The following is a 14,959-nucleotide window of genomic DNA, read 5'->3' on the forward strand; positions in this document are numbered from 1 at the left end:
TTATGTTGTGCTACTAGCTAGCTAGCTAATAACTAGCGCTAGCAGTTAGCCTGCAGTTTCGTGAACAGAGCTCATCCATGGCTTCAGCTCTCATCCACATTACAAGCTTTACAGCATACAGCCCTCGGATGTATCATAAGAGAGAACCAAGGCGATGTAATCACTATGTCTGTAGTAACGTTATGTAGCTAGGCATATAACTAGCTATGTATATGTTAGCAACTAGCTAGCTAGACGTTACATCCACGTAGCTAACAGGCTTTACAGCATAGCTACATACATCCCTCGGATGTGTCATAACTTCATAAGATAATACCATGGACGTATTAATAGAACACATGGTGAATTACAACCATTAGCTATATCCATTATTACAGCTAGCTACATGAGCTTGGGAGAACAGTCATGTGAGCGGGCGGGCGCAGTCCCGTGGCTCTGCTCGCGTCCACTATGCGCGTTCATCATGCCAAATTTAATAATTCTGGATTCGCTTCTAGTGAATGTTAAAAATGTTAAAAACGTGACGTTTTAAACAAGGACCCTTTCAGTGTTCGGGCTGGTAAGTTGATATACCCAGAAACTATATAGATGTTTCTTTCGCCATGCAAAATCTATGTGAAAAGTCTTTCTGGGCCATTGGGTGCAGTACCACCGTTATCTGCTAAGCCAATGGTGGCTTTAGACTTTCCGCTCTTCCTGGGGGCTTGGTTTACTCCAGCTGCTAGCTAACGGTAGGCTAACGTTACCTGCTGCCAAGTGTAGCGTTAACTAGCGTCCCGTGCGGCGATGTTTCTGTTGCCTCTAACGTCTGTTTTCGGAGAATCGGAGAGAAGCGCAGGCATTTAAGAGGCACCTAAATAAGGCACCGAAATCCGCGTTGCTATTCGGTCCGGTAGATAACGGTCGTTAAGGCACCAGTGCCGTATTAGCACTGGGTCTCGGAAAAGGGGAACTATTTCTAATTCATACATGTGTGTTCAAAATGTCAGTGAACATGAAAAACTCGCTCCAAAATCCAAAAACTCAAATTTGTGATGTCATCTGATATAATGTCTGGAGCTTTTCCAAAAACAATGAATTGAGAAAGATTTTATAGATGACACTGAGATCACCCAGGGGGATGTTCGGAGGTAACGGGTAGGTGTTTAATGAAACGCTAACATAGAATAAACCTCATTTGGGTTTTTTTATATTCTACAAAATTAGTTTCACATTCATTGTCTATGAAGCAGCTTAGTAACCTGATGACATCATAGTTTGAGATTGAGTTTGAGAGTAGCTCTTAATCAAAAATATCAGAGGTAAGAGTAAAGGCCGTTGCACACCAGGGACGTTTTTTCCATGTGGTTATTTCGCATGTCAATATATTTTTTCGAACGGTTGTTTTTGTCACAAGTAGTGTTTACTTATGAGGATCACCAAACAACAACACGGAGGCTGCTGTCCGAACTACAGACTGTACGTCAGCAAACTTTATTACTCCTTTCAACCTTTATAAAGGCAGCACATGCCAGAAACATTCTTTCCGTTTTTACCTTTCACAATAAGTAGACATATGCTACACTGTTTTGCAGGAGGTCAATTGAGTATTAACTGTATACTCTGATAACTGTATATTGACCCTTCGCGGCCGCCTGTATACGAGAACGCGACTGTCTTTATAATCTATCTGTTTAATAAACTGTCTGTACACTTACAAAGTTTTCAATGCTTCGGTTAACATTTAGGGACCCTAATTATGCTACCGTTGATACGGTGATATTTTGAGCCTTTTTAGTGGTATAAATAGCGATTTGTTTTTACTTTCCCTGTGCCCCGAATACTAGCATTGTAAGCTAATCAGCGGTCCGCGCTAGCTTGAAAACATGTCCCAGAGAGCGACAGAGTGGGTACACATCTGTTATTTAACCCCTAGGTTCGTTTTGCGCCGGAATTGTCTTTATTTTACATTCAAATATATGCATTATGAACAAAGAACCGTCATTATTTCCAAGCAATGCTGTGCTGAGTTAGCTAGCTAGTGTTCTTGCCTTGGAGCCTTGGAGCAAACGTATGTGTTTTTGTTAATACTGTCGACATTTAGCTAGTTGTGAATGGGGCCTCCCACACTGCTTGATCCATGCCCGGCCTTTCTCCCCTTGGGTTTTAGGTTTCGGGAAGGGAAAAATTCCACCACCCCGTCCAAACTTTTAGGATACCGGGTATCGGATTTCCACAACGCTTCGGTGTACGGTGTTTCCCTCGCTCGAAAGCTTGACAGACCTCCCGCGCCTAGTTACGGTTGCTAAGCCACGATTAAATCTTAATAGCTTACAGTAGCTTAGTGTTACAGCTTTTCCTGGGACGTATCCAGAGCTAACCCCCGTCCCTCCACTCAGCAGCCTGGAAACCAGACAGGACACCTTTTGGTGCTTTTGATGAACTGCTGCATTTATTTGTTCTCAAACTGCAGAATCTAGCTGCTGTACAATCACTTCATATCTTCACCACTAAACGTTAACTCTCCTCTGCTCTGACTGCTCTCTCTTTCTCGTCCGCTCACACCACATCTTCCGTCACTTTCTCTCTCTCTTCAGCATCTGTCCTACTGACATGGTAGATGAGCTGGCGGGAATATCCAAAACTTTTATTGAAAACTGTCGCAAATTTGCATCGCTGCCGGTGTGAATAGTTTTGATGTGAAATATTCACAGGCGATTATTTTGCTTATTGGCGTCGCTTATTCGTCACGCCCCCGGTGTGTAACTGTCTTAAGTCACACATGTGTAAGTCACAAGTCTTAACCTTCACCGTCTTGAACAAGTCCCAAGTCACTGTGTTTAGACTCAAGTAAGGCTGTACCAACAAAAAGGGGTGTAACCTCTCGGTTGTTGTTTTTTTTTTTTTGTTTACAAGCACAGACCAGGTAAAGCAGCCGTTAACAATGCAGGGGCCCGTTTCAGGAAGGAGGTTTAACAAACTCTGAGTCTAACCCTGATATTTGAGTTGATTTACCCTGAGATGGAAAACTCTGAGTTTTCCGTTTCAGGCAGCATGAATGGAGCCATGATACTACGATTTACCATGGTAACAACCACAAACAAACTGGTGGGCGGAATTACTCATGCACACATACAGCGAGTTTGAACATGTATTTAGTTAAAAAAGCAACACAGCGGCTGCTGTAAAAGAGAGAATTTGCGTGGGAGAAAATTGCTGCTAGAGTAAATGCGTTAGTTCCAATATAGTGTATATCATATTTAATCATAAGTATAATATTACTGGTGAAATGGTATTGAACCTATAATCTATAAAAATCCTAGGCCTACTAATCCCATTCTGAGGCTGCAGCACCATCATTAACAGAATTATAATTCATAATCTTTTATTTCAAAGGGTTTACATCAGGGGTGGCCAACCAGTTAGGTATAAAGAGCCACAAAAAAAACGCACCATAGCAAAAAGCCACACAACACATGCACGTCCACACTACAACAGCAACAGTGTCTTCCAGATCTAATGACTAGTCATAATACATAGCAGTTTTCATAGTTTTTTTTTCTCACTTAGATTGACTCAGTGGGAAACCTGACAGTCTTTGTTATCCACAATCCTTTTCAGGTCTTGCTTGAACTCGGTTGTGGCCACTCGAAGCAACTCTCTCACTCATTTGTCACTAAAGGGGCTTTCAAACAGTCGGATTCAGCAGTGAAAGGGTTAACGAGGAAGGTGATCTGTGGCCGCTGTTTTTCCTCAGGTTGCAGAATCTGTCCTCAAAACTCTGCTGCATTATTTTCCATTTTAAAATAATTGGCAAATGTATTGGCAGTATTGGCAGATGTATTCAAATGTGTTTTTTTTTTTACTTATCTGAAATACTGTATGTTTCAGAAAAGTTAAAAACAACAATCAACCAATGACACAGCCCCCAGCCACACAGTAAGAGCCTCACAGGAGCAGGCAAAGAGCCGCATATGGCTCAAGAGCCACAGGTTCGCCACCCCTGGTTTACATCATTCACCTGCAATACTGTGGAACATCTTTTTAATGACTCTTACTGGTTTGTGTCCAGGGAACACCACAAAAACGTTTAAAAAAATTTTCAGAGTGAGTCACACTCTTCTGACTAATATGTTCCGCATCACCAATGTTGTAAACATACCTGCAAACTCAGAAGAGCTGAAAAAGTTGACACCCCTTGACGATGGCAATTACAGACTGTTGGAATCCTCTCCAGTGAAAGACAGACAGACAGACGGAGACAGGCAGACACACAAACAATCTCTCTCGGCGTGTGTGTGGGTGGGTAGGTGTGTGTTAACACAGTGGTTTAATAGGTTTTGAGTACGTTTTACATTGAAACTGCTGTATGGAGGAATACTTTTGTGTAGCTGGAGTGTTATAAGTGGAAACTGATAGAGAAACGGGTAAAGGGGTAGTTGTGTGTAATATCATTTGAAGAAATATTGCAGTTAGCATATTTGAAGGGTGTGATTTGTGTTATGTTTTTTTTTGTTATTCAATCTAACGGCTAAATATTATTTGTACATTTAAGTTATTGTTCAGTAAACAATACCTTTTTTGTTAAAGCGTTGTCTGGGGTCAGTTATTCCAATACAGCACAATAGATTTGCTGGTTAAAAGTAGGGTGGTATATGACTAATCCAAAATAGGTAAACCTTCGTGGTAGCTACCTTAAAGAAATTAACCCAAACACTTCATCATTCCAGTCTGAAGTTAGGTATTGCAGCTTGGGCATTGCATTTGACAATGCAAGTTTGTCAAGTCAAATATCCTATATGGCTTTAAGGGACCGTTCGGTATTTATGGAATGGACCACCGGAGGAAAATAGGGGAGGGTCATGTCTTTTATTTTTTGCTGAGGGGAGGGTCATCCAACATTTTTTAGTCTGGGCGGGGGGGTCACCCAACTTTTTTATTCATGAAAAGAGCAAAATTTCAAAGTGGCTTGTTTGGTGCATATTTATCTATGTAGCTCTCAGTCTCGGCCCTCCTTCGCTACCAGATGGGTCTGACCGCAAACGCGTAGTTTGCTGGGGGGGCAGGAGGAGCACTGTCCCCTGGTGGCTGAAACAGGTAATTGCATTGTTTAAAAAATTTGTGGAATAATTACATCTGGCATGGCCAGATATTTTATAAATATCTTAAATAACACAAAACTAAATGGCGGTAGGTAATACATCTGATTTCATATAGGGCTTTAGTAAAAAAAATATTACCTGGCTGACGATGGGAGCAGCAGGACGCAAAAAACGAAAGTTACTGTTGCTAGTCTGGACATCTTGCCGTGCCAACCTTGCTTCGTTTCTGCGTTTGGAGAGGCATCTCAACAGACTGTAGGTCCAACACTGATTGTTCACTGTTACATTTTAGTTGAATTTAAGCGTCGGGGCATTCCGCCGCGTCTGTCTAAAATCTGCTTTAAAAATAAACATATGTGTTTTGGAATATAATGTTCAGCTTCGGCAGCTTTACCTATGTGCTAAAATATACAATGACGATAGTGACAAGTTTAGCAACCAGTGTTGAATTGGTTATAGCCTATCCCAGTGTCCTTTGCTGAATGGTCTCAATGTTTTATTGTTTTATTTCATATGAATACTAGTTTACTAGAGGAGTAACTTAGTATTTGAAGTAATGCATGAAGTGTGCATTTAGTTTCCATGCTTATTGTGTTTCCACAACAATGTTAGTGAGTAAATCTACTGAAATGGCCAACACACCATAACAGAGGAGTGTGATGTGTAAGATGAGAATGTAGAGGTTAACTCCTGTACACCATGGCTGTAAAAATCAAATGGTATCTGTACTTCTTTGCTAAGTGCAAACTTGAATGCGAGGGGAGGTTCATGCCTCTTCTTCAAATCATTTTGGAGGGTCATAGGAAAATTATTACTGATGAGGGGAGGGTCAAGTCTTTTTAGGTTAGAGGCCACAAAACTCCTCTGGTGGCCACTTAATTAAATAACGAACAGTCCATAATAGAAAATTTTATTTTGAAGCATCTGGATGCATCGAGATATCGAATCACTGACCTGATAATCGTAATCAAATCGAATCGGGATATCAGTGAAGATTCACACCTCTACCGACCAGGTTAGGTTCACAGAGTCTGAGGTTAAGTTACCTCTCTTTCTGAAACGGAAAACCCAGATTTACCCTCATCTCAGGGTTAGCAAACTAAACCTGCTTTCTGAAATGGACCCCAGATGTCATGCAGTACCTCCTTTAGCTGTATGTGGGTTTGTGAACTCCTTTGCTGCCTCCTTCTTAGCCTCTGCTGGGCTCCCTCTTGCTCTGGGCTATCCTTTTCTCAGCCATCTGATGCACGCGTCTTCAACTTCACCCAGGCTATTCAGACCGTAAAGCAGGTTCTCAGGCTGGCTGTGGGAGAGCTGTCTGGTCTGTTGATCCTTGTCAAACTGAACACAGAATGAAAGCCATAACATGGGTGAGAAAGATGTGGTAAGGTACAGATGATAACGTGTGATACTGTATGTTGAACATCTATTTACTTTAGCTTTCTTTATCTCCTTGATCTTCTTATCTTGGTATCTTCCTTTCTTCCATCTTGCCTAAACAGGGATTAAAGAATTAGGGTGAGATTTGAAAATTACTGTAACAGTAGTATACATAGATCTATTTGTGGAGGCTTCCCAGCATTGACCACCAGGTTTTTATTTATTTAGATTTACAGCAAAAATGAAACATATAAATGAAATGAAACAAATACATATTTAATTGCAGACTGAGTGCAATTGTCTGGAGGGAGAAACACTTATAAATAGAGCAGGTAGCCTATATCTTATTTCTGAGTTTGTTCAATTCCCTGTCCATTTATTTTTATGTGGAAAGCGAGAATGGAAATATTCTCTCTGGAAAGACAGAATGATCATGTTAAGTTGGACACACTGAATCATGAGTGAAAATAACGATCACGTTCAAATTAAGATGTTGTGGTCCACAAAGCAGACTCCGTTTAATGTCATGTTGTAACTTGTTACCTTGTAAATATTAAATGAAGCAGGGGTAAATTGTTAATTACAACATGTGGTTCACTGATCATAAAGTAGAACCAACGTAAAGTTAGTCAGCTGAGATAGCTTATTGAAAATTGAGGCATAACCTGGTAACGTTAAACGGCGGTTATAAACAGTGATGTTAACTACCTAGCTAGCGTTAGGAGCAACGGAGCGTTATAAAGTTTCCTCAATTACTAGTATTAGTACCCAGCTAATCAAGCTCACCTGCTAAACTGTCTACTACTAACCTTACGTTACTTAGCAAGTTAACGTTACTAAGTTAACTGCCACCTGTCTTTGTCAGGTCCGTGTTTGCACGAGGAAATAGGAACTTAAGTTAAACATGGAACGTTGACGTTACTAAATTAACGTTAGCGTTAGTCAACTGACAAATATAATGTACCTAGTTAACTGTTAGCGTTATATATTTAGCTAGCCAGCTAACATTATGATTGATGCATGTTAGCACAGCCCCCCATGAAGTCAAACAATATCATTGGTCAAGATCGTCTCTGTCCGGCATGATTCATCCAATGATTGTGCAACATTCAATTATTTGAATCTGCGCGCACTTTCTTGATATCTGAAGCACATAGACTAAAGAGACAATTTCTGTTTACATTTCTGTTTTTTCAACCATTTTAAGGTCTTACATCGCTTCACGCCCAGATTATCAATGTTCACGTTGATGCTAGAAGCCTTGGTTGAACTGTTGAGCCCTAGCATCCCTTCCCAGTCTTTCACACATTGCATGTATTGTTAAATTAAAAAAAATATATATAGCACACCAATGTAAAGCTTTATTCATACTGTGTCCTCCCTGTCTTTATTCACCGTATATTACCTCAGCCCATGAAAAACTCTTTGTTCCCTTTGACCTGTAGAAATTGGGGAGAGGCAAAATGATTTGAGGGAGCAGTAGACTGCACAATGACCTTGCATTTTGTTGAACACTGTGACTCACTTTGGGTCTTAATATTAGAGGAAATTGTTTTAACAACAATTTTAACTTCATAAGGAAAAGAACATGTATGCTACATATTCTATTTGAAGTACACCAAATACATAAAAAAAAGGTCTGTCCCGCATGCGTATTAGTTTCTGACTGTGGGGAACTGGGAAAAACAGTAAAAACTTCCCAAAATTTCTGAATTGCTTATTTTCATGACATTCACTGAGCCTTGCCTAAAACAGTTTGGAGCTTGTATTGGAAGACTCCAACGTTTTTAAAGTGGATTAACAGGATTTGGAGGAGAAGGGGATTTTATGAAAAGCCTACTCCTTCAGTTTTGAAATGAAATTACAGATAATTTCTCAAATAAGCATAATGTTGCAGATGTCCATACTGTTTGTCGGTAGGCATGACGTTCATAGGAGGGGACACACTTTCCTATCAACGCAGGGTTGAATTAAACTGTATGAGGGTTGGTACTAGCGGAACAAGTTAGGTTAGGTGGTGTGAAAGTTAGGCAAGCAGGTACATGTATTTGAGGTACTGGTGTGCATTAATATTGATTTTCCACCCCTTATAAAAGTGTAGCATAGCTGTGGCACAGGCAATCCATTTAACTTATTAATGTTACACCTAAATGAAACACACATTGCCCAATATGTGCATCAATGCCTGTGTAACAATTGCAAGTCAATGGAAATTGTAGTATAATTTCAGAGGCAGGGGTGGTCAGATCACAGAGGTCTTGGTGAGGTATTTAAGGTACCGGACATGCATGAATATTCATTCTACCCCACATAAGAGGGAAGCTCATGCTCTGAGCTGTTTGCATGACATAGACAGGAACAAACATCAAAAGCCAGAGTGGACACAGTATAAGACATCACAGCAGACATCAGCAAAGTAAGCAGTCAATGGAAAAAGATGTTGGGCCATGAATCTGAAATAGGACCATGGCCTCAACGGAAGTGAAATGAGGCAAGAACATCAGATGCCCCCTAAAATATTAGGATGGTGAAGATGTACGCTTACCCAGTCTGCAGGTGCAGACTGGGTAAGCAGGCTGCCTGGCTCTCTGTGTACTGTATCGTCAAATTATTATAGAAAATAGCACACTGTAACACATTAAAAGCTATTCTTGTATGTAGCTAGATTTTGGGATAATCATCCTACTGTGGTCTATACTAAGGGCTAATGTACAAAAACACTATTAAAAGCTTAAACCAGTGTTTTTTAAAGTCTGAGACTGTGGGCTTCCCTCAGGCAAATAGCTGGGGCACGCACGTTTCCTGGGAACGGTGTGCAACGGCTTGAGTTATGTTTTCTCTCGTTTGGTGGGTGTGTCTCTCGATTATTGTTGTGTTCCAGGTAATACCCAATCAGTAGAGACGTGTCTGTAAACCCATGGTAATAAAAAGGCGCTTGCGCACACAACAGGATGTCCAACGCACCCTGTTTCAGTTATAAAAAACGCCACTTTCTCATTTTTTTATGCCCAAAGACACTGAACAATTGAGCCAAGAATAACATTTATTTATTAAGAAAATTCATTATTTTCTTAATCTGTAGGAGTTGCAGAAATATACAGTATTTCTCTCTTTTGACTACACACTCGTGAGCTGTATATCCCTGCTTCACAACAGCAGTGTGTACATGTTGGAGAACAAAAACTAATTGTCACACCATATTGTCCACTGTCTATCATAATGTCAATTATCTCAGTAGCAAAAAAAAAAAGGCTGTCCCTGCTACAGCCTCTGCTCCAGTCAGTTGCCACTCGGGGAAGTCCTTGATGGCCGGCTTCGTACTCAGGAAAGTAGGATTCTTTGGTGCTGCTGCTGTGACAAGAACAAAAGATTTGGGTTTTGTGCGTTATTCGAAGAAGTATCTTTTAATGCATGGAAGTTTTTTTTATTTTATTTTTTGTTTCTTCTCCCTTTGTTTTTAAGAAGTGGTTGAGTTATATTTTTTTTTGCAGATGTGAATAGAAGACCGGTTTCATTAAGTAGAATATGGCAAGCCAAATGTCGTTAACGTAGTTAAATTCTCTGCTAAATTTTCATCAGAAGCTCCAATTCAGCATTTCAATATAATTGAACAGTAAGGCCATTTGGTCAGTAGGGGGGCTGCAGTCTGTGCAGTTTCATTTTGGATGAAGGTCAAGATCCACAACAGGTGGGCTGTTTACGGTAGAAGGGATACAGCTACGGCCAAAAGTTACGCAAAAATCCCGCAAAATCTAGACTAATATAATAATATATTTGTTATACTTTCACCCAGGAAAACATGTGTTTCGTTCCTCTAGAGTTTTAATTCAAACCACGATCTGTTTCCTGAACTTAACTAGTCGTTTTGGTGCCTACACTTAACTGTTGTCACCGTAGCTGTATCCCATCTAGCCTCAACCGCTGTTAAAGTGCCATTCTGCCAATATGTATTTAGATCACTTTGTAAATGAAAGCTTTAAATAGCATGTTATACATCGTCCCATAAAATATACCATAACTTTCTCTCTAAAAGGGCTAACATCAAGGTTTCATAGTAATCACAATTATTTAAAAAGTATTTACTTTTTATACCAAAGGTGCCATTTTATGCTCTAAGATAAGATCCTTAATTAATCCCACAGTGGTGGACATTTTCAGTGATACTGCACCAAAAGGAAAGTGCAATGACAAAAGCATCAGTAAAAATGCAAGAATAAAGCAGATCAAACAGTTAAGTATACAGACAGAAAATGTAATAACACGGTATTCACAGTATTGCACAGAGTAGTTATTGATATGTATATATATATATATATATATATATATATTATTGCATAATAAGGTGTACATTGATGTTGCACGTGAGTAAATTGTCACATATGGTGCGTGTGGTCTACTTGGAGCAGTGTTCATTATAAAGTCTGACAGCAGCAGGAAGGACGTGTGGTATCTCTCCTTCACTGCACGTTAGGGTTACATTTAAATACATAATGTAACCTAAGTACAACTTCCAAAGGGTTAAAATATTTACTGTTGATAGATGGATATGATTTAATAATAGTTTATTACCTACCCATTTCAAAGTCTGTGTAGGTCTTCTTCTTTGGCTTCCTGTTTTCTGGAGTCATTAGTGCCTCTTCCTCTGAGCAGGCCAATTCAGCATCTAATAACTGATGTTTTATGACCGTTGACACTCCGAACCCCTTTTTCAAAATCAGTTGTTAACCAGATTTAATGCCGAGTGTACAGAAACGAACCAGTTTTACTAGCTAAACTGTCCTAAAACTTATTTAACATAGTGTAATTTTGGTAATAAGCAGGGTAAAAATAATTACGGCCCCTAGCTAGCTAACGCTACATGCAGAATTTACCTTTACATTTTGATTATATAACAAGTCTTCGGCTTTAAATGTTCCCAGTTGAGGTTCAGTTCCATTTAAGCCAAAAAAAAAATCAAATTAACCGATATGAGCAAAGTATGACTGAGGTGCGGCAATCAGTTACTGTTAGCTAGCTAGCTAGCTAGCTAAAATTAACGTTAAGGGATATCGGGTAACGTTCAATTAGCTATCTAGCAGCCTAACGTTAGCTAAGGGACGGAGGAGGGTGCAGGCAGACACGCGGGTAGACAAGTTTGTTGATCTTCAACTTAGGTTAGACAGACAGACGGTCGTTCGGTGTAATTCACTGCTTCCTTTTGCGCCGGGTAACCGGAGAGCCGTGAGGTTAATTGACTAGGTGTGATCTTGGATTGGATAGTGTGGGTTTTGTGAGGAACTGTTTGAAGGGGTGTTGCCCGACGGCCTGTATAGGTCCGGGAACGATATTCCTGAGCAGTTTCAGATTCGAAGTGGAAAGGAAGTCGTGTGGTGAGTCTTCTGTAAAGTGAACCTTGTTAAAACGGTAAATTCTCACACAGTTGGGGATACCTTAAACTCAGAGTCAGCCCATGCCCAAGGGAGCGGATTGGGATGGGGGTGGGGAGGAATGGAGCACAGTGAGTAAGGCAAGTCACAAAAGACAGCAAGGAAATAACTCTCAGGATAGTGATATGGAAAACCCACAGATTAAAGCAATAAGGCCTAATCCAAATAGTGATGAGGGATTTAAAGTTCTGATTGAAGTAAAAGGAGGGGCTGGCTTTTCTACAGTCAATCCCCTTAAATTGACAAATGAACTTAAAAAAAGGGATTGGTGACATATTGCATGCCTCTATTTTGCAGAATGGAATGATTTCAATTATATGTAAGTCGGAAATGCAACAAGCTAAGGCTCTCAAGGTTAAAACTGTGCTAGGTAAGGGAGTAGAGGTGTTCAAACCAAAAACAAACACCGAGGTAAAAGGAGTGATGTATAATGTGTCATTGGACGTATCTGAGCAAGAGATATTGACTAGTTTAAAAGGCGGTAATGTTGTAGCTGTAAAACGTATGTCAGGTCGTAGGTCATGTTGGGCCTGAGCTACCCAGTAAAAGAGTATGATAGACCCCCTTTGAGATGCTTTCATTGCCAGAGATATGGACATGTGGCAGCTGTGTGTAATGGAAAGAGAAGATGTAGACGATGTAGCAAGGAGCATGACGGAAAAGAATGTAATGAACCTGTGAAATGTTGTAACTGTGGGGGTGAACATCCAGCTTCCTTCAGGGGTTGTCAAAACTATGTCAAAGCAGAAAATGTGGAAAGAATAAAAAAAGAGAGGAAAATATCTTATGCTGAGGCAGTGAGAAGAGTGGAGTGTAATGGTGGGGTAAGTCAAGATCAAGGTGAGGCCAAGGCAAAAGATCTAGTAAAGGGACATGCTTTTAATGATGACTCTGTTGTGATTAGCAAAAAAGGACTACTGGCGTTCATGGTTGAAGCAATGTGGAGAGTTAAAATGGTGGCAAACAAAAAGTCAGATGTGGCACGTGAAATTGTTTCCACTGCAGAAAAACTTTTAGGATTCAAGGGGATCAATCCAAAGGAATTATGGGAATTTACTTACACTCAGGACAGTGCAGATCAAAGACCAAATGGGAGTCAACACATAGAGTTGGACGACAATGAGGAAGAGGAAATGGACAGCAGACATGATGAATATGATGGTGATTAGTGTCTTTTGTATTATGTTTTACATAATGCAATGGAATGCTAGGAGTCTTATTGCAAATGGGCAAGAGTTTAAACACTTGATACACAACACTTGTTTTGTCTTATGTACAAAATTCTACATGGACTGGCTCCTCCGGTATTGAGCCAGTTTGTAAACACAGTACCAAACGCTTACAGATCTACAAGGAGTGCAGCAAGAGGTGACTGCATTGTCCCGTTGAGGAAAAGTGCATTCGGTCAAACAGCTTTAGCTCGTGTGTGTGTGTGTGTGTGTGTGTGCTGGTATTGATGTTGATAATGACAATCTGTTATTGTTTATATATTGATTTTGTCATTTTTTAAATTTTTACATTTATAGTTAATTTTACTGTACTATTATAATCCTTTTGTCTTTTTAGGTGTGACAGTGTACTATCTGTCCAGGGACAGCAGATGTAAAATAGCCTTTTGGCTAATTCTGGCACATTTTACATTTTCATATGTATTATTAGTGTGCATTGTCCCTGTTAAATAAACCTGAAATAAAGAAATAAATAAATAGATAGATTGTCTTGGAGAAAAACCAGAAATTATTTGTATTGAGGAAACTTGGTTAAATCCGAGATTAGATTTTATAATACCATTCAGTATAGAAGAATTGAAAATTAAGGGAAAATCTCTATTGTAAATTTATATAATCCGTGCATTAAGCTCGAACAGAGTCACTTTCAGGAAATTGTAGATAAGATTAGTATACCGGGGATTTGGGTTGGGGATTTTAATGCTCATAATGAACTGTGGGGAGGTGAGAAGAGAGACAGAAATGGTCAAATTGTAGAAGATTTTATAGATAAAAATAATTTAATTGTGTTAAATGATGGTCGTCCTACATGGTTTTGTACAAGTCGGTCAATGACATCTTCCATAGATATTACAATTGTATCAGCAGAGTTAGCATCGATCAGTAGGTGGGAGACAATGAATTTTTATACAGTGGGAAGTGATCATGTGCCAATAATTAGTAAATTTGGTAGGTGTCTGATTGAGGAGCCAGTTCATTGCTCCCTGCGGCTTAATTAAAAAAGAGCTAATTGGATCAAGTTTGAGGATCGAGTGAATATGGGATTATCAATAATAGATAGTGGAAAAGGAGTAGATGAGTGGAATAGGTCTCTTAGCGAAGTGTTGTAGTTTGCGGCTGTAAAGAGTATCCCTAAGAAAAAAAGTTCCAGTAAGAGGAGCAATGGTTCCGTGGTGGACTGAAGAATGTAATTCGGCGGTCCGAGATAGGAATAGGGTATATGAAAACTTACGGAAACACCAATTAGAGAATTGTACTGTTGAATATAAGAGGCTTAGAGCTAAGGCTAGACGTGTAATTAAGGAAGCAAAGAAGCAAAGTTGGAAGGCTTTCTGTAGTAAGTTAGGACCGGATACGCCCTTAAAAAAGATTTGGAACCTAGTTCATAGAATGACAGGTATCTTTCGGCAGACAGAAATTCCTGTCCTCCACTGTGATGGAGATGAAGCTGTAAATAATAAAGGGAAAGCTAGTATGTTGGTCAAGCAATTCCAAAAAGTACACAGCTCCAAAAATGTAGATGATGTAAACAGGAGAAGGATATGTCAAATATCAATAATTAATATGGCTAAATTGCTAATTGATTGTGATAATTCTGATGATATTAATGTATTTTTCTCAATAGATGAACTAAAGAAAGTTATTGCTCAGGTAAAGATACCTCGCCTGGCAGGGATGGGTTGGGATATCAATTATTTAAAAATTCTGGAGATTTGTTAGGAGAAGAAGTTCTTGCCCTAATTAATAATGTATGGGAGAGTGGATGTCTTCCTAAAGAGTGGAAACATGCTGTAATTATTCCAATTGTGAGACCAGGGAAAAAAACAGATAACCCAAGTTCTTA

The 14,959-nt window shown here is 39.6% G+C and overlaps 1 long non-coding RNA gene across 1 annotated transcript; it reads right to left on the reverse strand.

Annotated features, from left to right (window-relative positions):
- Positions 1–9,070: 9,070 nt before the first annotated feature.
- On the reverse strand, positions 9,071–13,158 carry LOC118493104. The gene is made up of 3 exons (XR_004895061.1): positions 13,147–13,158; positions 12,945–12,949; positions 9,071–9,181 (listed from the first exon to the last, which is right to left on the reverse strand). It is a non-coding gene; the product is annotated as an uncharacterized LOC118493104 (long non-coding RNA).
- Between the last annotated feature and the right edge of the window lie 1,801 nt (positions 13,159–14,959).

This window comes from Sander lucioperca, chromosome 14, assembly GCF_008315115.2.
Source record: "Sander lucioperca isolate FBNREF2018 chromosome 14, SLUC_FBN_1.2, whole genome shotgun sequence".
In the NCBI taxonomy this organism is placed as follows: domain Eukaryota; kingdom Metazoa; phylum Chordata; class Actinopteri; order Perciformes; family Percidae; genus Sander; species Sander lucioperca.